The sequence below is a fragment of the Emydura macquarii genome, unplaced genomic scaffold (genome assembly GCF_026122565.2).
Source record: "Emydura macquarii macquarii isolate MOO-44397 ecotype Brisbane River unplaced genomic scaffold, CSIRO-AGI_Emac_v2 contig_2897, whole genome shotgun sequence".
NCBI classification, from domain to species: domain Eukaryota; kingdom Metazoa; phylum Chordata; order Testudines; family Chelidae; genus Emydura; species Emydura macquarii.
The window spans coordinates 8,005,262-8,029,977 of NW_027133034.1; the positions used below are offsets into that span (position 1 = coordinate 8,005,262).

General features: G+C 41.4%; 1 long non-coding RNA gene across 3 annotated transcripts in view; it reads right to left on the reverse strand.

Moving 5' to 3' along the window:
* LOC137167071 (uncharacterized) overlaps positions 1 to 24,716 on the reverse strand; it is a 91,897-nt gene that overhangs the window by 3,677 nt on the left and 63,504 nt on the right. For 2 of the 3 annotated variants that reach the window (XR_010923969.1, XR_010923967.1), the window contains exons 5-6: positions 1,735 to 1,813; positions 457 to 633 (exon numbers count right to left, since the gene is read on the reverse strand). The exons of the other annotated variant lie outside the window; for it this stretch is intronic. This is a non-coding gene — a long non-coding RNA (uncharacterized lncRNA). The remainder of the gene's footprint in view (positions 1 to 456; positions 634 to 1,734; positions 1,814 to 24,716) is intronic. 3 annotated transcript variants of the gene reach the window in all.

Sequence of the window (24,716 nt, forward strand, 5' to 3'; positions counted from 1 at the left end):
AGCTGCACAATTCCTAGGAGCTCAGAGGCTTCCTGGGAGTGGGGTTGCACTGCAGCATCCTCAGGCTAGTCCAGTTTCAAATACCCCACTCTAACTGTGGCTAAATACCACAGAAATGCCTATATCAGGAGTGGCCAGACTTACTGACCCTCCGATGGGCAGAATCCTCTAGCCCCACCACCCTGCCTCAGGGAGGAAGCTCCGAACTCCCCACCCCAGTCTGGTAGGCAGAGAATGGGGGAAGCGGGGAGCATAGTAAGCTCTACAAGCTGCACTTTAACTGTAAAAGAGGTGCATGCTGTTCATAAGCCATAGTTTGGCCACCCCAGCCTGTATGTTACTTACAAAGAGACGCCACCCAAACTGGATCTCAGACCAAACACCAAATTGACCCTAAATCTATTGTTAGAATTTGAGCCTGTGTCCTTCTACCCAGTCCTCTTTGGGGTTTTCTACCTTTGTTGCTGTCCGGGCTGGGACTTAGCAAGTTCTTCTGCGCTAGCTGCTTGCCTCACAGTTCACACATTCCATGGTTTCCTTAGGGTAGGACTTCGACATGGATGCTCTGGGGAAGCTGCAGGCCCATGAGCTTTGAATAAAGCCTTCAGTTTGGTTGCTCTGGCCAGATGCAACCTAGCAGTGAGAGAGAGGATTGGGAGAAGCAGTCAAGGGGGTCACATGGTGGGATGCAAAAGGCAAGGTGATGGAGTTAGGAGCCAGGTGAATGGAAGAATAGGTCGGAAGGAAAGAAGATGAAGAATAAGATGAAAAGCAGAAGGGAAAGATACTGGAGAGGAAGCTTCAGAAGGTCTGGATAGCCATGTTGGCCTAGATTAACTAACAAACTTAGGCATGGTGATGCAGTAGCTAGAAAATCACTGAGATTCACAAAGCCTGGGTAAGGCACCTACATTTGCTTTCCAATGACTGGGGAGAGATAGGCGCCTTAGAATGGAATTCACAAAAGCCCACATGCCCGAAAGCTCCTCACCTAAGGTGGCCAAGGGTAGAGGCCAAGCCAAGGGATGTGTGCTAACTCCCATTCCTTTTTTGGAGATAGACAGCTAAGGGCTCCAGGGAGGTGTCTTCCTCTGCATGGGATTCTCAGATGTAAACCCTCTCCTGGCATTAGGATCCTACCCCATTTGAGGGGGAGGAGGAGGAGCTACCTCAAAGGAATTAGCCCATTGGTTAGGGTACTCATCTGGCATGTACCAAATGCCCATTCAAATCCTCTCTCATCCCCAGACAGAAGGGGGGGGGGGGTGTCTCAGACTGGGGTCTCCCATGTCCTGGGTGGGTATCCTGGACACTGGGCTGAAGGTTATGAAGGAGGTTGTCCTCCTCCAGCCATTTTGTGTAAGATTGCTGATATGGACCCAGTCTGGTAAGTTAGCTCTCAGGATTTGGACTGGGCCTCACATAAGAGTTAGGCAGAGGAATGTCTGTCTCCCCTTGGTTCGTGCATTGCTTTGGAGCTTAGGCATCCAGTTGCCTGATGTGGGGATGAAGGGTGCATGCCCAGAGGCAGAAATATAGGTGCTCAGGGGACTTTTACTGAAAAATTTAGGTGATGAGTTTAGATGCCTACAGGATTTGGGAGCAGCTGAGTGGGTATTTTGTGAGTCCTGTGGCCTGATTCTGCGATGTAGACACTTAAAGTGGCAGTTAGGTGCCTAAGTCCTTTTGTGAATCTAGCCCCTTATCTTTTCAGAGCTTAACCAAGCCTCCTACCTTTCTGAGGTTTGACCATTATCAGTTTGCAGGATACTGTTTGAAACCTTCAGTTGATTATCCTGGCCATCAAGATAATCTGCAGGCCAGAAAGAGAACTGATCAGGGAGTAGCATTATACATGGGTACTAGACAGTTACACTTAGTACTGATTCACAGTTCAACTTGGCTATTGTTCAAGCCAGACTCCACTTAGCATTTAAACCCTTTAAATAGTAATCATGTATCTAATCGGTGGGTCAATAAGTGCTGCATGTAGACTTATTAATACTTCCCCTCTCCTCCCCCCCAAATCTTGCTATTCATCTTTTCAAAGCCACACCTCTTGTCCATATGCCTCTTGGCATTCAAGGTTCATTTCATGAACAGTACCCAGACACCTTCTCTCCTGAAGGAAAATTCACAAAACTATTTTTTTCATTTTCTCATTTGTAGCCAAGCCTCCTGCTGGGTGACAAAGGCTGTGTCTGGTCTCCAGCTTCCAGTGTAGAATCCCCAGATTCTGTGTTGGTTCTCCCTCCCCCCCCCCTTTCACTCTTAGTCTCTGTGGTTTCTTAAGGGTCAAAAAGTATGCATTACAAAAAGGGAAAGAAAAAAAATTAAAGATCAATGCCTGTGCTCCCTGCAGTGCCTGCCTTGGTTGAAAAATGAATATGAAGATCACTATAAATAAAAGATAAAAGATGATATGGCATTTGGAGTAAAATATTAACGCTAGGCACAATGTGATGTATCAAAGTCTAACCAAATTAACCCCCTGGGATAAACAGGGGCTTTGTTTATGTTGCATTTCAAAAAACAGACCTGGAGAAAATATATATGCTGTGTGTGCACATGCCCAGGGCCTACACATGTGCATATAGTCACCCAACCCACAACATACACAACAATCTATAGTATGCATGTGTGCGCGCGCACGTGCGCACACACACACACACACAATTTTGTGTGTATGTTAGAGAGAGAGAGACCAAGCAAAAGGACTATTCTGCTTCCTGCCTCTTGGGTCCCCTGCAAGAAATTTGGACGTGGCTTCCCTTCTGGGCTGGACAGGCAAAGTAATCACTCACTGGTCTACATGGAGATGCTAACTAATTATCTTAGATGCAGGAGCTACTTTTCTCATATTCTAGCAAAGAACTAGCTCAGAAAATATGTTTTCCATCAGGATTTACACTAATCATTTTTTCTAACTTATCCTTCATTAGACAAGGCCTTCGACAAGGTCCCTCACCAAAGACTCTTAAATAAAGTAAGCATTCATGAGCTGAGAGGGAAGGTCCTCTCATGTAGCAATATCTAGTTAAAAGACAGACAACAAAGGATAGGAATAAATGGTCAGTTTTCACAATGAAGAGCAGGATCCTCCGAGGATCTGTAAAGGGACCAGTGCTGTTCAACATATTCATAAATGATCTGGAAACGGAGGTGAACAGTGAGGTGGCAAAGTTTGCAGAAGATACAAAATTATTTAATCTAATTAAGTCCAAAGCTGACTGAGAAGAGTTATAAAAGGCCCTCACAAAACTGGGTGAAAACTGCACAATGAAATGCAGCTGAAATTCAATATTGATAAATGCAAAGTAATGCACATTGAAAAAATAATCCCAACTACACATACAAAATGATAGGGTCTTGATGGGACTCAAGAAAGCAGTCTTGCAGTCATTGGGGATAGTACTGTGAAAACATCTGCTCAATGTGCAACAGCAGCTTAAAAAAAAAAAAACCCATTAGGAAAGGGATAGAAAATAAGAGAGAATATCATAATGCCACTATACCATTCCATGGTAGGCCCATACCTTGAATATTGCATGCAGTTCTGGTTGCCCTATCTAAAAAAAAGACATATTAGAATTGGAAAACATACAGAGAATGGCAACAGAAATTATTAGGGGTATGGGACAGCTTCCATATGAGAAGAGATTAAAAAGATTGGGACTGTATAGATTCTGTATAGAAAAGAGACTAAGGGAGGGGATCTGATAGAGATCTATAAAATCATGAATTGTGAATAAGGAAGTGTTATTTACTCCTTCACATAATACAAGAAGCAGGACTCACCCAATGAACTTACTAGGCATCAGGTTTAAAACAAAAGAAGGAAATACTACTTCACACACCACATAGTCAACCTGTGGAATTTGTTGCCATGGTATGGTGTGATAGCTAAAAGTATAACTGGATTCAAAACAGAATTAGATAAGTTCGTGAAGGATTGGTTCATCAACAGCTATTAACCAAGGTGGTCAGGGATGCAACCCTAGGCTCTGCATGTCCCTAAAACCACTGAAACTCAGGCTGGATGATTCACTTAATAATTGCACTATTTTGTCCATTCCCTCTGAAGCATCTGGAATTGGCCACTGTTGGATGACGGGATACTGGGTTAGATGGAGCATTGTTCTGACCCAGTATGGTCATTCTTATGTTAGATTAATATTGGTGGAAATCATGTATCTTGGTAAGTTAGCCAGGAATACACATATTTCAAATTCTTAAAAACATAGGTTTCAAAACCTCTTCTGCACAGTAGATAAGGAAACAGAGACTGAGCACTCATTTGACATAGCTTTGTGTTTTTAGTTGTCTAGGATTTAACCCTTGGTATGTTGTTGTTTGTTTTGAGAAAGGGAACAATGACATAAAAGAGTACCTCAGGCTTTGACCTTCTCAGAACATCCAAGCTAAGCAAGGGCAGGTCTGGCTGGTACAGAAGTGGGAGACAAAGGTTGGGGAAAAAAAATCCCTGCTGCAAGAAACTGTCGGAAATGGTGGCTCAGTTGGTAGCACTGCTTAATATGGAACCAGCATAATAGAAGGAGGTTATTTTCTGGGGAGAAGTGAAGCCTGGGGTTGAAATGGGATTTGTTGTAATCACAATCATAATAAGAGCTACATGTGAATCTCAATTAATTCCATTTTCCATAGTAGACTCCAAATTGTGGTTTACAGACAATGAGATCTAATTTCTGAAAACAGGCCACATGCTTGGCCAGCTCCACTTTAGGGCATTTAAGTTTGCTGATCCTGGTGCTTTGGATGTGTTTCATGTCCTCAATCACTGCCACAGCATTTTGTACAATAATGCCACTAACTTCACCTTGAACCTTACTAATATATGTAAGCTCTTTTCTGATTCTTTCCTTAGGCCAAAACAATGCCCAATAGCTGCCTGAGTTGAAAATTGCATTGCAGACGGGATAGCACTGCCTTATTCCTTGTCTAGTTATTTACATTAGTGCAAAGTTGATCTGAAACTCTACTATTCTGAGTCAGTAGCATTTTACACCCACTTTGCATGGGTATAAATGAATTCAGTATTATAAGGCAGTGGAGAATCAGGGGCAAAGAGTTGAAATATGTAGTTTGGGAGCTGTCATTGACCCAGAGTAACATTCTAGTGTATTATGAATAATCATCAAATACAGAATAAAGGAGCTATGACTGTAACCAGGGAATGTTCAAACCAATCTTTAAAGGAAGTGATGAAACATTACAGTAAGAATCATTTAGCTACCACGCTGCTGCATATAAAATTTCAGTGACTGCAGGGCGCAGAGTATTGTCACTCTGTGTATGCATCTTTGGATCTTTAGGAAAGCTCCATGGAACCATCTTCACACATCTGTTTATCAATATGGGCTGATAGCAGAAAAAATTGTCTGGGTTTCAGTAATAAGTTAAACAAAACCTTGCTGCCGCCTTCCCACAAATTACTCAGAATGCTGGAAACATCTGGAAACACTCATTATACCAGAAATCTGTAATGGAGGATTCAGAATAAGCAGATGCAAGCAAGAAGAAAACAGTATATCAGCTACTTAATAATGAAATGCCTGTGCTGCACTCTAGCTTGGTGTAAGTCCTTTGACATTAGTGGAGTTATGTTTGAGTTACTCTGGTGCAGATGAGGGGAGAATCAGGCCTAAAAACTTAAGGGAATGGATACATTGGAGTCAGATGTGAAGCAGGTGTAAAATGGAAAAAGCTCCACCGCCATCAATGCAGCTATGCTAATTTACACCAGATGAGGATTTAGTCCATAATATTTACCAGTCTACATAGAGTTATTTAGCCAACCATGTTTTTTGTCAGATTGACACAATCCTTTTTTTTTTTTGGCTGGCTGGGCTGCATTATTTCTATTTCTGCCCAGTTTAAGAAAGTTCTAACAGAATCACATTTTGTATCTTCTTTGCTCGCTGTTCTTTCGGTAATTTGAAAAGAATAAAAGGTTAACAAAGTTAAATGTCTTGGCACACTCGTATTACTGGGCTGCTTGATAAGATGTGACTTTTAGTATTAAGGTGCCAGTGGTGTTGAAATAAAGCACTTAAAAAAAAAAAGATGGGAAGACGTGCCATGCAAGAGCAAAGTTCAGATTGTTAACTGTAGCACTCGCAGCATAAAGTACAGGGAACGGCATGATGCTATGGGTAGCCTGCACTATAATCATTTTAATACCATCAAGAATTTTTAAATGCTTTAATGTTAAACAGGACAAGCTTTTAGCTTTGTTCTATTATTCTCTCTTCTGGGTTACATTCTCTCCCCCGCCCAGGTAGAGGAAGGAAATCCTAAACCACAAAAATAAACCAACCAAATATTCCTTCCATTCTCGTTTTACTGCCAAACCAATCTAAAGCATTTTGTGAAATTGTTTAACTCTTAGCGCAGTGAATCTACAAAAGATACGAAGCTTTATCCCATGGCACAAGTTGTGTGTATGGCAGGGGAGGCAGAGACAGCGCAGAGGAGAAGAAAACCTCTGTGTAGATTGATATACACTATAGACCAGATCCTCAGCTGGTGTAAATTGGTATAACTCCAGATCGGAGGGAGAGGGGGGAGGCAGAGATCAGTGGGCATACGCCACTTTACACCAGCTGCAGATCTGATGTTACAGTAGCCGTGAAAAACTTTTCTCTTTACAGCAATTTCTTCATAGCATACCATCAGGGCCTCCCCTGGGGCTGGAGGAGCAAGGGCAGGAGGGTTTGTAACACCATGGATTAAATAGAGTGTTTTGCTCCTAGAATCCCTGGATCCATTAGACTCCATAGGTGTATGGCTATGGGGTATCCTTATGGAAGATCTGTATCTCATTTCCTCCTCTCTACCAATCCAGTTTCTTATAATGGCACCCATCTCCATGTTATCTGAATGTGTCCAGCTCCTGGTCAGCATGGCACCAATGGAAACAGAATGCCAAAGCTTCTTCAGCCATTGCTTGGCATTGAACTGCCAATCGCTCCTAAGAGGAAATGGTACACAGAAAAGTTACTGCAGCTGAAGAGAGAGAATCCTGGTATAACAGAGGGACGAGACAGAGAAGAGCAGCGAAAGAATCAGGAATACTGCACTACCATGTGAACAGCGCTCTCATGAGATTTGCAGCTAAATTTTACACATTCCAGAAGTTCATACAGGCTTTGGATAATCTTCCAAATTTAGGAGCATATATCCCAACAAAACTTGTATGCCAAACCAATTAAATTTTCACCACCACAAGTTATCTATCTATCTATCTCCCAGCCCTAACTACCACACGCAAACTATAGTATTATACTCACCAAAAGCTCATTTGAATTGGCACATGCTCATCGTACAGTTTTTCTACTGGTGTTCATATTTTTAATAGTATGAACGGGAGTGGATGAAGAATGGAAACCAGTATAGCTATAGATTCATGACTCTACTGATATGGCCCAGCGGTGAAACATGCAGCTTCACTGACTAGGGGAAAACACAGTGAACCAGGGAACAGCAGAGGTGGCCGGCATTGTGGTAAAGAGGGTAAGAATTATACCTATGAGCTGAAAGAAGTCTAGATCAGGTTTGTTTGCAGGCCTAGCATTGACACAGCTAGGTCCATCTGCAGTTTAGTTGGGAAGGGGGCGGAGGTTCAGGAAGAGGTTTTTAAAGTGGGGAGCAAGCAGTGGAGGGGCAGTTCTGACATGGATAGTTCTGTAGAAATAGTGTATTTGACCTGGGGGAAAAGCCTGTCTGGTCTATAGAGGTAGGTTTTGTAGGTGTTTGACTGCAAGAGAGTCATGCCGGGTGCTGGAGAGTCAATGGGTTCAGAGAGGAGTGGGCACCATCTTCTCCCCCACCCCTTGACAAAGGGCTCCTTCCCATATCCACTTGTTTCAAAACCACTTAACTTGCTCCTAGGAGAGGTGTTTATGAACAGAAATAGAAATACTTGCTCACCCTGGAAGGGGCTACACTGGGCAAAAGCATGCTAAATGTGCTGTGCTATGCTGGCTGGGCTGTTGCTGCCTAATTGCAATGCCAAAGAAATAATCAAGGCGTTAATTTGTTCAATATAAGCTAGAAGTAAATGGGTGGGGGAGCGTGGAACCTGGGGGAGGAGGGTGGGTCATCTCAGCACCATTAAGACTTGACTGGACAGAAAAGAAAGGAGGTCAGACACTTGAGGAGGAGGCAGAACAGTGGGATATACCTATGGAGGTGGTGGTGGAATCTCCATCCTTAGAGGTTTTTAAGGCCTTGCTTGACAAAGACCTTGGCTGAGATGATTTAGTTGGGGTTGGCCCTGCTTTGAGTAGGGGGTTGGACTAGATGACCACCTGAGGTCTCTTCCAACCCTAATATTCAATGATTATATAGTAAATGAACCTTCATAACAGCCAGAAGGTCAGTTAAAAATATGGTGGTTCTTGTTCTCCTTCCTGGGGAGTTTTGGGGCTGAGGAGATTAAGGAAAGTGGAAGGGGGCTGAGGAAAAATATGGAGGACTATAAGGCTGAACAAAGCCCAGATTACGGAGGAGGAACAGCATTCAGGTGAGTAGAAGTGTCCGTTTTAGGAACCCTGCAATTTTGGGTGGACCCCTAACCCAGATAGTGTTAGTTTGTCCCTGGAAATGAACTTTCAGCTCTACAGCTGAGGAAGGCAGTCGGCCCTGTATTGTACTGCTCTGAAACACAACAAAAGGAATTTCTTAGGAAGCACAGGTCTGGTTCATCTGTAATATAATGGTTAGTGAGTTGTAGAACAGCAGATGTATGTATGTGTTGTGGTTTTGTGTATGCATAGAGAAGGGGGTATGTAGTGTGTTTCCTGTTATGCTTTGAAGTAATTGCTTTAGGACAGCGAAGGCTGGCGGGGGAGAAGGGAATGTATGAGCATGAGCATAATGAGTTAGCAAGTTATTATGAAATGCAAGAAAAAAGTTACTGTACATAATATATGACCCTACAACAGACCACACAGTGTTTGATGAATTATAGACAATAAGAATTTATGCAGAAAAGATGCACTGTGTATATTTTCATATAAATTTCAGGAATATATTGCTATGACTTAACCATTATTTTTATGCATAGCACTGAAAATGGGTATGATTATTAGTCTGGGTCCCATGGATTAAAAAAAAGAGCATTTTTACAAGGTGTTTTTTTCTTTTATACTCATTTATCATACACATTTTTAACGGTGTTCTTTTCCATTTTATGTGGCACATTTTCTTGTCTATGGCTCCAGTTCTTGGATAAAATTCTCATTGGAACTGATGAGAAATGCATATCTATCTTAGGTTCTTATATGGCTCCCGTTACCAGAGTGTCTTGGCAAATCACACCAAAGTACTATTATCTATCTAAAGTACTATTATTACATGGAGGGTGACCAAGTGGTCACTTGCTCAGAGTCACATAGGATGCGGTGTACCTCATTCAGTGCACTAAATGCCCCAATAGCAACTATGTGAGTGAAACCAGACAATTACTATGTTCTTGAATCAACTCACACAAAAAAATAAGACAAAAACACCCTATCACCTGTGGGTGAACACTTTTCACAAAGCGACCACTCTATCAGTCCTCATCCTCAAAGGAAATCTGCCCAACACTTTCAAAAGATGAGCCTGAGAGCTTAAATTTGCTAGATGCTAAAAATCATTCACTAAATAGACACACCAGATTTATGGCTTATTATAATAATCTGTAACCTACTAACAACCCCCCACAGCTGCTTTGCTGCCTCCCCCACTTCCTTTCCTCCCTGTGACTGGAGGGGTGCTAATGGGCTTCACCTTGAAATGTATGTTAACTACTTCTGCTAAACAATCTGTTCAAACCATATATTTAGCAGTGACACGGACTTAGTTTCCCAGACCTGTTGTGTAAGCTCAAAAGCTCTGTCTCTGGTGTCTATCAGCAACAGAAGCTGGTCCAATAAAAGATATTACCTCACCCACCTTGTCTCTCTAATAGGAAGTCAGTGGTGGAGCAGAACTTAACCCCTAGTCTCCCAGGACCCTTGCTAGTGTCCTAACCTCTCTGACCAGATGGATCTGAAAGCAACATTGGGTCCTGCATGTATAAAGCTCAGCAAGAAGTACCTTGGGCTCGATTTATAAAGATATTTAGATAATTAAAGATGCATATAGGCACCTAATAGGATTTTTAAAAGCACCTTGATTTAAATAGGTGTTAGACACATTTGAAAATCCCACAAGGCACCTATCTGCATCTTTAATCACCTAAATATCTTCACAAATCTGGCCCTTTGTTTTTTGCCAACTCACAAATATCACAAGGTCCAGCACAGTAGCCCCAGTCCTGCACTCTGATCCACACTGAAAGCAATGTGACTGTGTGCAGGGGTCTGTCCACACAACTAAAACTGCAGGTCTAACAGGGGTTATCCTCTAGGCTCCTCACACAGGTCTGCAGGTAAAACCCCTAAGCTATAGGGAAATTCCTACCTGACACAATTCTCCTGCTTCCTAGGGAGGAACAGCCACGCAGAGCTATTGTATATGTTAAGTGACAGCCTTATTTTTCAGCAAATGGAAAGGCTAGGACTCCTTCACCATCCCCTGCTGAAGAGGTGAAACTTCTCCATGCTGGAGGGGATCTATTAAGAGAGAGGTAATTCTAGTCCATGGAGGATTTTGATAGTTCAAAATTTGGTTTGGACTGAAAACCTGCATTTCTGAAATTCTCCATGAAAGGGAAGAGAGCCCTTGCTTCAGAGTAGCTTGCTCTGGCGTTGTGGACCCTGGAATCCAAGGGGTCCCCAACTCAGAGACAGTCTGGCAAGCAGGCTGCTGAGGAGCCAGGCAGGGAAACTGGCAAGAAACCAGACAGGTTTCCAACAGCAACCTACCCAGATTGCATCACAACTTCATCAAAATTGAACTGTCACCACAGACTGTTTCAATTTCAATGAAATCTGCCAATTCCATTGAAAAGAATGTTTCATCCATTTTTCCAACCAACTCTACTCAGCAGCTTCTGCGCTGCTCCCTGATTTAGGGAGCCAGTCAGACGTGCCCACCACACCCTGAGAAGTGGGGGGTGAAGATCTGGGCATAAGGAAGAAAAAGACACCAGGAACTCCTAAACCCTGCAGACCAGAGAGCAGGTGTCCACTAAAGGCATAATGGATTTGGAAGAGGCATAGACGAAATGCTGGTGCAGGAAGATGTGTAGGGGACAGAAAGAAGAGTATGAAATCCTGGGGTGATCGCCACAGTGGTGGCGAATGAAATGCTGGGAATGTGAGGAGGTAGCGAATGAAAGGCTGGAGCGAGTGTTGTGGTGATATAAATCCTAAAATAGTGGGGTGGGGGGCAGGTGGGTATAGAACATCAAACTCTGAGAAGTAGGCATGATGCAAAATGGTGGCTCTAGTTGATAATGGGGATGGAAGAAGAAATGCTTTGGGAGGAAAGCAAGGCAAAAACGAAAGTGATTGAATTGGAATTGGGTAAAGAACAAGAACTGATTGACTATGAAATGAGGAGGCCAGGAATGAATCGAACTGGGTAGGGCGCCGCATTAATGAGCAGGGAGGAAATCTACTGTCCTGCTCAGCCAAGAAAAATAAAGGGGGGAGGTATTTTCTTTTCCCTCTCTGGTTGTCCCCTTTCATAGAATCATAGAATCATAGAATATTAGAGTTGGAAGGGACCTCAGGAGGTCATCTAGTCCAACCCCCTGCTCAAAGCAGGACTAACCTCAGCTATATCATCCCAACCAGGGCTTTGTCAAGCCTCACCTTAAAAACCTCTAAAGATGGAGATTCCACCACCTCTCTAGGTAACCCATTCCAATGCTTCACCATCCTCCTAGTAAAAAACTTTTTCCTAATGTCCAACTTAGACCTCCCGCCCTGCAACTTGAGACCGTTGCTCCTTGTTCTGTCATCTGCCACCACCGAGAACAGCCTAGCCCCATCCTCCCTGGAACCCCCTTTCAGGTAGTTAAAGGCCGCTATCAAATCCCCCCTCACTCTTCTCTTTTGCAGACTAAACAAGCCCAGTTCCCTCAGCCTCTCCTCATAAGTCCTGTGCTCCAGGTCCCTAATCATTTTGGTTGCCCTCCGCTGCACTCTCTCCAACTTGTCCACATCCTTTTTGTAGTGGGGGGCCCAAAACTGGACACAATATTCTAAATGCGGCCTCACCAATGCCGAATAGAGGGGAATAATCACTTCCCGTGACCTGCTGGCAATGCCCCTCCTAATGCAGCCCAATATGCTATTAGCCTTCTTGACAACCAGGGCACACTGCTGACTCATATCCAGCTTTTTATCCACCGTTACCCCCAGGTCCTTTTCTGCAGAGCTGCTGCCCAGCTCGTCGGTCCCCAGTCTATAGCTGTGCATGGGATTCTTTCTTTATCCCTTTTTCCCTTTCTTTATCCATTCATTTCTCTCTGTTTCTCCATTTTTATGCAAAGGATGCCAAATTAGTAGCCTCATTTTTGCTTTGAGGCTATTGGTAGGAATGCACCTTGCTACAACACTAATCCCTGTAGTCACACCTACTGTAAGTAGGATTAAAGCCTTCATTATAAAATGGGCAATTTGCTCTCACCGCTTTTGCCCCCACACAGTGAAAAGTATTAAGGAGTGTTGTATACCTTGTTTGTTAGTGTTTGGTCATTTCATAATAAACAATCATTGAAAATAATCATCATTTTTTATACATATGATGTCCATGAGTATATGAGGCTTTTAGATAGAAATATTTTTGTTTTATGTTTCTCTCATCAGCAAAGTAATGTGTGATTGGGAAATTAAAAAAAAAGAACATGAAAAAGTATCACTTGAGGAGTGTGCCCTGGACCTTTCTCTCTCCTGGTGGCTATGACAGCAGCCTTCACCATTCATATACATGCAAAGCAACAAACCACCTATTGGAGCGCTGAGTGGAAAGATGATTTTGTATAGTTTAATTGGACTATTTAAGCAGGCAACCTTTTTGTGACAGATGCTGCATGGGGACTGCACTATCTTTGTGAACCATTGTTTTAAGTTTAAGTATGGTTGTGCTCTACTCCCCAGGGGTAGGTTACCAGAGCTCCTACGGGTGATAAAACCAGTAGGGGAGAGATTACCCTGGAGATTGTAAACAACTCCAGAGAACCACCACCCACGGGATATTTGCATTAACTGGGTTTTCCAGAGACTCAAACAAAGAAAGAGCTTTTGGTATAAAAAGTTCAGCTTCAACTGATACAGGGCCTTCATTTTCATTCAGCAGCTGGACATGACTTTCTGTCCCCAATTCCTTCTGCAGGGCTGGAAGGAACGTAGGTCTATCAGACCTCCCATGTAGAAGATTGGTATATTTAGTGTGCATTGGAGTCTGTTTATTGCTTTTATTTAATATGTTTTCTCTGCATGCTTTTCCCCCTCCCCTCAGAATGAATGTACTCAGCTGGGAAAGAACTGTATGGTCACCGGTAAAAACATTGTTGTCCTTAGAAAGAAAGCACAGCTCAGGTGCTGGCCATTATACAGACTGGCTTGCTGAGATGGTACAGTGTATGGTAGGGGCTGTGAAGCCTTAAAACCCCCAGTCATCAGGGAGTGAGACAAGAGCCCCTAACCAGAGACCAATGATGGCTGGAGACCTAAGATCACACTGAACACTCCTGTCTTAGTGTGGACCTTGCTGGGGGTGGGGGGAGAAAGGTGCAGAGTCCTTGAAACTGACATTTTTTAATTTCCCATTTCTTGAAATAGATACCATGTCTTTATAAAGCAAAAAAAAAAAAAATCAAAATGTTTTTTACATGTATCATGACTGCTCTTGTAAAGGTTAAAAAGTTTGGAGCAGATATTGTGTAAAGGACAAAACTTTGATTATCCAAACACACATGTTCTGAATGTAGGCTGTTTATACTGGCATTATCTGTCAGCATGTGGGGGGCGGAGGGAATCAAATGATTTTCCCTCCTAAGGAAAGGGAGGGATCTTACTATTTGGAGGATGGTTTTTTGGCTCAGAACTGCAGTTCATTGTTCTCCAATAAACATTTTCAAGATGACATCTGTAACAAGTGCCTTGTGTGTTGCAGTTGATGGTCTCTTGTAAAATTCTCCCCTCTAAATGAAGAGGAATGTCTTTCATCTTTTAAGAGCAATCAATGTAGTCTAAGGACTGTGGACAAATGGATACACAAAATAAACCTCTCCTGGGATTAGAAATAAAAATACTATATCTTTGTAACATCTATTTGTTTCACACAGTATACATTTTTTGCCTGTTATATCAAATTGTGCTAAATTATCAATGATGAATTGATCTGTGGTTAAGAAAAATGTGGCACTAGCATTTAAAAGATTATGTTCAGGGTATTATCCTCTGAGTTATTCAGCTTCTATAGACTTCATAAAATAATCATTTATTCCCAGTGCCAGAGCAGAGCATCAGAGGGCATGTACAATCCACTTCCTTCCCCTGCATCAAACTACTTCTTATTTCAAGTTAACCTCATTTCTCATAACATATTTTTAAAATCAACTAATAAAAAAACTTCTGCCTCTTTGACAATAGTGTGAATGCAAGATCTTTTCTGTTTTGAATTAAGAAATTTCCAAGTCAAGAAAGAGATCTCTAGTCCTTGATTTTATTTTTCTTTTGTGATCTTCAGATGGTTCTGTACACATTGTGCAGTTAAGCATTATTCTCATCAAAATTCAGTTTCTGCACTTTAAGACGTGATGCCTCCATGGGCCTTCACTGCTTGTCCCCTACAAAGGTTAATAATCTCTGATTCTCCATGCCCAGCAAGTCAACATTTCCCCACAGAACTTAAAATCCAAACTTTGGCAGTACCTCTCTGTCTAGAATAAATAAACATGTGAGGCTTCTCCACATGCTAAACAGAATTATGTAGGAGGTAGCCCACACATGGATGTCTTAAAAATTCAATATGCTCAGAAGGATCACTGAAAGCCATTCATGGATGAGGCTGATTGACAGCATCTGTGTAGTAGCAAATATGCTCATGCCTTCATGCACTTTTATAACAGACATGGATGGTCTCTGGATCACAGGAATCGCAACCAGTAGGGATAATTTTCACTGTATGTGGCATCATAGCTGTGCCTAGGGAGACACAATCTTTTTATGCACTTATCTTGTACTGTATGCCATGTAAACTCAGACCCATTTCTCTACTACTTCTGCCACAGTAGTAAAAAATGCATCCCACCTGTACTGTGCCTTTCAGAACTATGCCACTTGAGCTTGATAATTACTTCTTTAGACAAGTGTAAGACATTTTTCCCTTCTTTGATTCACTTAATCAGGTGTCTCTATCTATGCTGGCAATGTGCTTGCAAACCGAGAGCACTGAGGGACTTACATTGAGGCTCAATAGTTGAGATACTAATAGAATGGCATCATTTTCAAGCACTATACCTAACTGCTTCAGCAGAAGGGACTGAAGTTGGATGAAGAATTCTGTATGCAACTTCCACTAACAGGAGCTGAATGCTGACCATCCCTTGTTGCACTGACTATCCCTACACCCTCAATTAATGAAATTGATAAAGGAGACCTTTTTATCTTCAAAAAAAAAATAATGAAGGGTGGTGGCAGCATCATAATACTTAAATAAGTCTCCTTTAGTAACAAACCGAAAGCAGATAAATAACAATGGCACTAATTATAACTACTAGATTTGTAGAAATATCAGCATTGTACATATGTAGCAAGCTAGAATGCGAGAAAACTAGTTAACTTTGGATGCTACATTTACTAATAGGAACACTAATTGATCATTAGAAGTAAAGAAACTAAACATAATTGCACAGAAGAGACTGGTTAATGGTCTACACTCCAGGTTTTAAATGGGACAGTGTGAACACTCCTGGGTTTCCTTCACCAAAGGTTTATGAATCAAACCTTACAGTTCAGTTTGCAGGAGTCTGAAGCTAACCATCCCCTGCAGTTTTACGTGGCCTTTCAAGTTCCGTGAGCTGGGTCTAAGAGAATTTTGTAATCTTGAGCACAATTTATCAGGCACCCGAAGGCAGAGTATGAAATACTCTAGAAACCTAGGAACAGGAGGAAATGCCCCATAGTTCTTCACATGACTTGTCACCACTGTGAGGCTTATGGGGCTTCTCAGCCCCAGTTCTGTAGAGTTGGGGTCAGCAAGAGCCAAAATCCTTTCCAAGAAGAAAGCTTAAGGCTGGAATGTTCAAAAGTGCCTAAAGGAGTTAGGTGGCCTTTTCACATGGACTTTCAATAGGAGTTGGATGCCTACCTTCCCTTTGTGCCTTTGAAAATTGTCCCCTTAAGTTCTTACAGCATTTCCATGTCATAAATACCACACAACACAGCTAGGACCATAATCTCTGTATCAACCATTAAGTGCAGTCTCTATGCCATCCCCAGCCTACACACCGAACACAAGGAAGTATGAGGCCTCCAGGTGCGGCCAGGTTTTCCTTATCTCTTATAATCCACAATAATCTTTCCCAGGAAACGGAAGATTATGGACAGTGCACTAATGAATGAGATTGTCAGTGTCAAGAGATGGTTTTTTCAACATAAGCCTAGCTATCATGTCTTTTTGCTGCTGTACCTCACCTTCCTGAAGAGAAGCCTTGAATACTGTTCTAGAACAATGGACCCAAAGACTGACGACTGAATTTGCGTGGCCAAGAAAGACATGGATCAGAGTTGCAGGGTGCATCCTGAAATTCCTCAGGCACATCCAGAACCCAGTAGGGAAAACTAGTGAACACCCAACAGAAAAGACATTGCATTTATCATCCCCTACACAGAGCCTGCAAATCCAGTCCAAATTGTAGCAATTTTATCTGTGAAGAGCATAAAACTCACTTAGCGAAACACTAAGCCTAATAGCCAAGTAAGACAACTAGATGCACAGGGATTCACTATTTGGAACAGTTTTGTTCAGCAGAACTTGGTAGACAGCGTGATTGAGGAGAAGAAACCCTTTTCCTCCCATACAGCCAGGGCAGAATATTCAAAAGAAAGTTTGTATCACAGCTGGCCAGATTCAGATCATGAGCACCAGCCTCCTTTCCTACTGCCATCCTTTGCATTCACAAAACCTGAAGTTGTTTGTACAAATGCACATCTAAAGCTGGTAACAGTCTACAAGGAAACAAGTACCCTAATGTGCACTCGACTGTAAGTTTTGAATGCATAATGGAACATGTTTGCATTCAGTGGGCACAACACAGGGCTAAATATATAAAATGTGTCTAATAATGCCTGGTCATCATCACCTACTAGTCTATACACACATTTTAATTGTATTATGATTCATTTTTAACTATTACATTCTAAAGTAAATATGAAAACAGCATAAACAAACTTCGCCCAATGCCAAACAAATCCAGAATTTGGAATTCTGTTTCCAGCATTAACCTACCTACATTTACAAAAGGAACATAATATATTGTAACTTTCTTTAAGCTCTGACTACTCACATTTCCTGCAATATATCTCACTAATTAAAGTGAAATACCTTGTGGAATACCTTGAGTCATCATTTCACTTAATTTCATTAATTCTGGCTACTGAAGTCAATTTAAATTCAGTCTTGCAAAATGAGACCTACCACATCAGCCATTTCTTCTGTTAACACAGTCAAAGGGACCAACAAACTTGCTCTATAGTAAACAGTAATGAGACATGAAAGCTGAAAATAACTACAGACAAATGTTATTTATGCTCAATATCTTGGTATAGAGATGATCATGTGAAAACATGAAAGAATCTTTGTAAATGTGGAAACAATTCTGCTCTGAAGAATTTGTCTCGTAGCTCTCTTGTGTTAGAACTTTGTTATTTGCTTCAACCGCCCTTGATTTGTTTATTTTTTTGGGATTTGCCTTTCTTACAGCCTTCATCTCCTTCCGCCCCAGCACAACAACAGGAGAGTCCATATCTTTTTCCATGCCACAGATTTACTGAAGGCAGACAATCCACTTGAGAAGAGTCCTAAATCTATTGAACAGCGGTCTGCACCTATAAGATTTGATAATCTAGGTTAATCAAGTGGACAAACCCTCCTCAAAGCAAAAAGATGATCAGGGATGAAATCCTGGTCCCACTTAATTTACGCTCCCTCCCCCCGCCCCCCCCCCCGGCTTCACTGAGGCCAGGATGCTGCCCCAGGTCTACACAGGTGGTAAAGCTAAAGACTCATCCGTTTTTTTTATTGCTGTTAAATGATGATTCTTGTCAAAGACTGTTTAGACAAAGAAAAGATGAAGGTACATGTATTGCTTTCTTACCTCTTTAGCTGGAGGGCAGACATGCAGGCTAGGGAAGATTCTAGGCAGAAATGCTACAATGAACAGTAGCTTTAGGGGTAACCCTATTTTCTTTATTCAGCCACAACATTGGCAGTTGCACCCACTGAGTAGCTTTTGCGTAAGGGCAACCTGTTCATAGCAACTGCCTATGGAACCATTCCAGATACTTAGATAAACACATGAGGTGTCACCACCACTCTAAAAGCTTTCGCGGGGGTGGCTCTAGATGCCACTTTCCTAGCAACCACCACTTCTGCTGTTCAGATGGCCAAGGGAGGGGACTCTAGCAGCCATTCTTCAGGCAAGTTCAGAAAAAATGGGCACGTCTTATAAGGTGCCCTTGTGGGGGCTCCATCCCCACTCGCTGGAGCAGGGGCCCAAGGATGGCCAACCACCCCAGCAGAGGGCTCTCTGTGTTAGGGAACTCTGCCAACGCTAACCAACCATGGCAGCGGAGGAGGATTTCTGTAATCCTAATGGAGGACTCTGTTGTATGAAGGCCTCTGCCCACTCAATGAGGAGCAATGTTGGCACTCCATCATCCAAGAGATGGCTCGAGTGGATGATCCCTGCCACCATTACTTCAATCAATTATGGAGGATGGGGGTGGTGAGAATGGAAGGTATCTGGGGCCTTTTGTTGGGTTAATCCAGCCCTAAGAGCCATACAGGGTTCACTTTTTGCACAGAGATCCAGAAATAGAACCCTGAAGTTTAGTTTGCAGGACTGGTGGCATTTCCTGCAAGTTTGAGGGGGGTAGGGAATCTAGGCTGAATCAAATTTACAGATTAGTGGTATTTGGGAGCTTTCCCAAAAGCAGGTCAAATTCAGCATGAGTACAAGTATTTCAGAGCTTTCACAACTAGTTAAAATACAAGGCCTATAATACTGCCACTCTCAAATCACTTCTCAAATCCAACAGAAGGTTGTTAATATTGATATGGTTAATATACATCAAACAGGATTCCTTTAATTTTTCGAATCGAAAAATTCTCCACAGTGTTGACATTTCCTCACTGAACTTGCAGGATTGTTTGGTTTCAGAGAATGTAGGGCCCAAGATGCATTTTGTTTTAAATAATCCTTCATAAAAAATTCAGCTTTCAGTCTAATATGATTGAAACTCTGCTTGAGTGTGTTTTATAATGCATTGAACTGGAAAGACTATAGGTGTTGAATTATTCAAAACATGATAGGGAAAATAGTGATATGTGTGTGCGTACAGAGAGGGGTGATCAAAGAAATCAGTGAGACTTGGTATGTCTTGTTATCTCATTTTATTTACTTTTCAGAACTCATCCAAATATTAGAGGGGAAAAAATCAATATCAGTTTTCACCTCTGTCACGTTCTATCCTTCAATTATTAATGAATGTCAAATTTGACCACATTTCTTCATGCCACCTGCTCTGCAGTAATATTTCTGAGCCTTTATTAAAAATGTAAAATTGTCATTGAATTTCCAAATATGATTCTCCAGTGGCTAATTCAGCTTGTTTTATTAATAAGCGAGTTCTGATGAGTAATACTAATTTAATACGCCTGCATGTAAGATTAAACCATAAATTATTCCTGCTGAAGGTGATGAGATTTGACTGCTGTGTGGTTGTTAAGCAATAACCCTTCTGCATTAACCCCATAAGCACCTTAGGCTAACAAGGAAAAAATGTTTCTGAGAATAGCTCAACTGTTAACCTTCTCAGATGAACGCAGGCATTTTCATTGTGCTACAGATACGTATATTACATATAAACACACAAAATAAGAAATATAGATGTGGTCAGCCACCTGGGATCCTCTCCACCGAAAGGATACAATAATGAGCATTGATTTACATTACGCTTTGCAAAATTTCATTGATGTCACACATATCAGAACACTTCATGGTGGCATTTATTGTCTGTATGGGCTAAATTGCTGCCATTTTTTATTTAGTCCCAAAAAGTTAGAAAATAAATTGAATTATGATAGAAACAGGCCCATTAAAGCACTGTTTAACTCATTGGATGCTACCAAGTTATTATTTACATATGCTTTTTGTGGGGGAGGGGATCCAAGTTGTTTTGAACATAGCTCCGTAAGCCAAAATTTATTCAGTACCTTGCATACCGTGAGGCCACTTACGAAGATTTATCTTTCAACAGTAAGTTTCCAATTCTATACCACTCTTGATATATTTAGAATCACCCAAACAATTCTTTCTATTTAACAATTACTCTTGTTATATTTTACTATTTGAAAAGTAATTTGAGGATGGTGAGACATAAAAGAACCTCTCAGGGATTCGAGAGCATAAGATCAAAAATAGTTGACTATGGAATAAGGAAATTAAAAATAATACTATATTATTCCAATCATTTTTTTTATTCCCTCTCATTCATAAACAAAATCACTACACTTGTATACATCAGTCAGACCACACAAATATACTCAGATTTGCTCTGATTGAAGTCCAATAAAAATTACCGCCCAGTATCCTCTATCCTTTCATAATATTCATCAAGTGAGAGAAAGACAGAGTGTATAGCTGTGTAAGGCTATTCTGGTTCAGGCAAAGCATACAGAATCTGATTCTGGCCTCATAAGACTTAACACTACCGTAACCCCATTGTCCTGAGCTTTCTTGGGAAACAAACTCCCACATCATGTATCATCCTAAACTTACTGCTCCAAGTGCCAGGTGCACTTTTTTGACTATATATCCTCTAAACGTCTACCAAAACGAAATACTACACTGTATGCATAATTCACTCCCCGGAGAGAGGATGACAGAAAGGAGGAATGACACAGAACAGATTATTAATCATGGTGCTTAATACACCACTGGAAAGTGCTCAGATACTACATTGATGAGCGCAGTATAAGAACCTACATATAATTGAACAGACTTGATATCAGTGGAGTTATTGCTCTTTTACACTCATGTCAGTGACATCAGAATTGAGCCCAGTTACGCCTATCAATGAAGATAGTATTGTAAGAATGATTCAAACACATTTTGAAAGACTATTATTATATTGAAGTAACATGTACAAGTAGTTGGCCTAGTAATCTGATGGTAAGAATTGCAGATTACTGAGTGGCTGACTGGCATCGTAAAAGTGATGCTTTTATTCTCACAGGAGAGGATTCTGTTTGTGTCACTCATGAGCCCCCTGTGCAGGATTGGTTGTAGGGCGAAGATTGCCTACAATGATCATTAATGAGGAAGTTGGTGATGGCTCCAGCTGGTCAAATACCACAAAACATTGCTCATGACCATTGATCTGAATTCCAATTCCTCATTCACATGCAAAACATGGGGAAAAAGCATTCGTTATTTCCTATTCATATTTTTTTTTGGACTGTTTAAAAAGTGTCTGTCATCCAAACAGCAGCAGAAACACCACCATGTGACTTAGGTGACCGCTCATATATCATGAAGAATGTATAGTAAATACTCAGAGCAATGAGTTTATCAGTAAACCACAGACTGAAATTTGTTTGCAAAAATAGTGAATACATTTGTCAAAAATCACAGTCTGATCACAAATGATTCACAAACAGGAAAAAGGGCTAAATTTGTTGCATAATCTGTCCACAGTGAATAATTCAACCAGTTCTATTAAAGATTTTTTTTAAATAGTAACTATAAAAAGGTTCAGTAATGGAATGGGAACTTGATGCTGAGTGGTATGGTTTTGAAATGAGATTGGTCTAACATACATTTATAGTAAATCTATTGGGTTAAATTTGTAATTTCTTTTTGGAAACCCCTCCCTCCCCGCCCCCAACTTTTAGTAGAAAGTGAGAGCCTGAGACATGAGGCCTAGTATAACAGGCCAGGTATGAGGCCTGAGCTAAAGTAGCAGTCAAGCCCTGATGTTATAAAGCAAAGTTAGCAAAAGTCAGGCTGTGAATACTGGCAGACTCACAGAAACTGGCAAACACCCACATTCCAAAGAAGTGCTAGGCACAAGTACATTCTAGAGAAGTGGTACAAGAGCATCGCAATACCAGGAATGGCACGAGCTCACTCCCCAGAGATGAGGACACACTGACCCCTCTTAAAGATAAGGTCAAGATGACAATGTGATGGATAGAGATGCTATGATTACAGCCTTTTTGATACTTGCCCCAGCATTCCTGAAGAGAACCTAGAAGAGGACATGTGTGTAAAACATGGAATGATCACTATTTTGTGAAAAAATAAATTCCCAATCTCTTTTGGACTTCAGAAACAGTTTGGGGTTCGGGTCTATTCCTAAATTTTTATAATGTTTTGGGTTGGTTTTTTTTTTTCTTTTATATTCACTAATTTGCTCAGCCCAGGTTTGGAAACAACTGTCAAATTCTGTATTTTTAATGGAGCAAAGAGGCAGGATTCAAAATGGCATGACAATATAGTAGCTTGGTGCCACACAGGACAGTTGGCAGCACTCTGTAGCATAACAGCTGTTGAACACATCAGTGATCAGTCAGCACATAGTGCACAAGAGAGAAAACTATAGTAAATAAGGGGTAAAAATTCAATCACACACAGGACCTCAAGGAGATGAAATAGTTTTTAGCAATATAAGAGAGCAGTTATTGTAGAGAAGAGAGCATGAGAATTAGAGCTAAAATAATAAGTCTGTTTCCTGCTAACACTTCCTGGCTGTTATAATGAAATTCTCAGAGATTCTTAGTCAGTCGTAAGAGGATAAAGGAAAATAGGAGCAGGTAGAAAAGTTGCTTCAGCATCACAAGCCCAACCATAAAAAGAAAGTGCTAAAAGTCAGTGATTAGTCTGTCAAATTCCTGGAAGGTTTGGAGAGAGGGGAAGCCACATAAAGGATCTGAAGCGCCAGCTGAGGCAAACAGTTAGTTGTGTAACAGGTTTAAGCAAATGCTCATGGAAATCATAGAAAATATATAGAAAGGAGAAGGACAATATTCCTCTCGGCTAAGGAGTTATTGAATGTTTGACGCCAGGGATCAAATATAATTTCGAAGGAGGAATTTCCCTGGCTGCATTTACCTCTCCCTTACAAATAAATCACTAGCTATAATATACTCAAATTAAAATTTTGCTAAAAAAATGGTAGTAAACTCAAGATTGATTTAGATGTAAATCAATCTTATAGAAAAAACAAAAAAAAACAAAAAACAAAATGGTCTATTTAAAGAGACTCAGGGATAGATCTTCAGTTACACCAGCAAAAGCGAAGGTGGAGGGCCGTTCTACAGTATGATATTTAAGCAGTGTCCTGTCCAACCCTCGAACACATGGGGGAATGCCATTTTGTTCTATAAAATGGTGTCCTCTGCACAGTGTGACCTCACATGCACTATATGTGTGAGGTCATGCTACACAGAGGACACCACTTTGCATGTAAGTGTAGAATCGCATGCCTGACTAAAAATGTCACCGCACACCACCATGTTTAAGGAAGATTTAAGGCCACTTTTCATTGACAGATTGGTGCAAAAGGGTGGTAGCATGGGCCTGAATCTGATCTTCAGTGTGTGTTTGACTAACACATGTTCACTTTAAAACTATGACTTCTCTCTGTCTCCCCCGGAAGTCTACAGCAAACAAACAGATACCCACATCACTTGATTTTTCAGATTCTCTGGGCCTTATTCCCTTCTCTGTTACACCAGTATTATCCTGGTGTAACGCTATTGAAATCAGAGGTGGTACAATGGCATAACAGAATGGAGACTGAGACCCACTATGTTTTTTTCACTGGGTATTCCCTTTATGTTGCAGTGGCTCCAAAACAAGTTTACATCACTGGAGGCTTCTAGTCCACAAAAGTGATGGGAAAGGAGGATATGAAGTGCTGGAAAAAAGTGCTGGAAGAAGAAGACAACTTACCCACAGCATTGACTATATTTAGGCCAATCTCACAAGTGTGGGGAGAGGGAAGGAAGGAGGATAGGTGCGGTATGTGCTGGAGATAGCCAATGGAACCATGTGAGAGTTGGACCATTGCCCCTCTTCAGTGAATGTCCAGGGCCATTACTGGCAGAGTTTAGCAACACTGTACTCAAAAAGAGCCTGACTCCCCAGCAACCACAATCCACCTGATGGTCCAACCATGTACAACTTTGCAACTTGCACTTCATCTCCAACCTCTCCTTCCTGGGCAAGAGCACTGACCACATGATTTCAGGGTAACTCTGGTAACACCAACCTCTTACAATAACTTAGATTCCATCTAAAATGGCTTCAGACCAGGATTTGGCATACAAACAGCACCAGTGACAATGATGGATGATTTCCTTAAAGCTGTGTACAAAGATCAATCGTCCTTGCTGGTGCTGTTAAATGTCCTGGCAGCCTTCAGTACAATCGATCACCATGAAGCAGTGGTGACCTGCCTACAGGACCTAGTAGTAATGGATGAAATGGTATTAAGTTGCTTTAGCCCCTTCCTATCAGTTAA